Here is a 2,284-nt window from a genome sequence, read left to right on the forward strand (position 1 = left end):
ATAATGCAGTTACCCTTGTTGATGAGGTATGCCCTTCCATCTTCCACCAGTTTACCTCAACTGCCAATCCCACCCTCTCTCCCCTGGCAGTTTCTTATGACTGCCAATCCCTTTCTAATAGTATTATGATAATTGTTCAAGGTTCACTTATGAGTGACAGCATATGGTACTCTGTTCCTTGTTTCTGTGATATATCACTAAGTATGATAGACTCTAAATCCATCCAAGTTGCCATGAAGTTCATATATTTGTCCTTTTTTATGGCTGCATAATATTCCATTGTGTATATATACCTCATTTTTTTTTTACATAGTCCAGCTTCGATGGGCAGCATGGTTGGATCCATGTTTTTGTTATTGTGAATAGAGCTGCAACAAACATATGTGTGCAGGTTTCTTTTTTGTAAAATGTTGTGAGTTCCTCTGGGTATATTCCCAATAGGGGAATTGCTGGGTCATATGGAAGATGTATTTCTAGTTCTTCAGAAATTGCCACACTGGCTTCCAAAGAGGTTGTACTAGTTTGTATTCCCACCAGCAGTATAGAAGTATTCCTTTTCTCCACATCCTTGTGAGCATCTGTTGTTGTTTGTTTTATTAATGATGGCCATTCTTACTAGGGTTAGGTGGTATCTCAATGTGGTTTTGATTTGCATTTCTCTGATGATGAGTGGGGCTGAGCAGTTTTTCATGTGTCTGTTGACTGCCCGCATATATTTTTTTGAGAAGTGTCTATTCATGTCTTTTGCTCACTTTAATGGGGCTGTTTATTTTTTTCCTTTCAGCATATTTGGGTACCTGATAGAGCCTAGATGTTAGGCCTTTGTCAGATATACAGTTGACAAATATTTTTTTCCCATTCTGTGGGCTGTTTCCCTGCTCTCTTGATGATTTCTTTTGTTTTGCAGAATCTCATTAGTTTTATGAGATCCCACTTGTCTATCTTATTTCTTAAGGTATGGGCATTTGGAGTTCTAAATAGAAATTGATTACCAGTTCCAATTTCCTTAAAGATGTCTCCTGCATTTTCTAAGATTCTTATAGTTTGAGGTCTTTTATCCATTTAGAGTTAATTTGTGTATGGTGATAGGTAAGGATCCTGTTTCAATCTTCTGCCTGTGGTCAGCCAGTTTTCCCAGCACCATTTACTAAATAGGTTCTCCTCTTCCCAGTGTTTGCTATTGGATGCTTTGTCAAAGATGGATTGGTTGAGAAATTAAGGCTTTGCTTCCGGAATCTCTCTTCTGTTCCATGGGTCTATGTGTTTGTTCTTGTACCAATATGAAGCTTTTTGATTACTGTAGCCTTATAGTAAAGTTTGTAATCTGAAAGTGTGATACCTCCTGCTTTTTTTTTTTAAAGGATTGTTTTGACTTTCGTGATCATTTATGTTTCCATATGGATTTCGGTACTGTCATTTCCAGGTCTGAGAAGAATGATGTTAGTAACTTAATGGATATTGCATTGAATCTGTAGATTGCCTTTGGTAGAATGGACATTTTAACTTGCTGATTCTTCCTATCTGTGAGCATGGAGTATTTTTCCATTTGTTTGTGTCTTCTTGGATTTCTTTGAGCAGTGTTTTATAGTTCTCATTGTAAAGATCTTTCAGTTCTCTGTTTAGGAAGATGCCAAGGTATTTCTTTTCTTTTTTGTGTGTTTGACTATTGTGAATGGGATTGTGTTTTTTACTTGGGTCACTGCCTGCTTGTTGTTGATGTATAGGAAAGCAACTGTCTTTTGCAAATTTATTTTGTATCCTGAGACTGTGCTGAAGTAAAGTGCATGCAGATTCTCTTGGATTTTCAAGGTATTGGATCATATCATCAGCAAGCAAGTATAACTTGACTTCCTCTTTTCCTATTTGGATACCTCTTATTTCCTTCTCTTGTGTAATTGTGCAAGTTAGGACTTCCAATACAATGCTGAACAAGAGTGGTGAGTGTGAGCAGCCTTGTCTTTTTCCAGTTTTCAGGGGAAATATTTCCAGTTTCTGCATTTTAGCAAAATATTAACTGTGGGTTTATTGTAGATGACACTATTTTGAGGTATGTTCCTTCTATACTTAGGTGTTTGAAAGTTTTTATCAAGAAGGGATGCTGGATTTTATCAAAAACTTTTTCTGCATCTAATGATATAATCATGTGGTTCTTATTTTTACATCTGTTGATATATTTAATTACATTTATGGTCTGATAAATGTTGAGCCAGCCCTTTATCTTGGGAATGAATCCTACTTGGCCATGGTGGATGATTTTTGAGATGTGCTTTTGGATCCAATTTGC

Source organism: Carlito syrichta, unplaced genomic scaffold (genome assembly GCF_000164805.1).
Source record: "Carlito syrichta isolate Samal-C Ts95f unplaced genomic scaffold, Tarsius_syrichta-2.0.1 Scaffold304600, whole genome shotgun sequence".
NCBI lineage: Eukaryota > Metazoa > Chordata > Mammalia > Primates > Tarsiidae > Carlito > Carlito syrichta.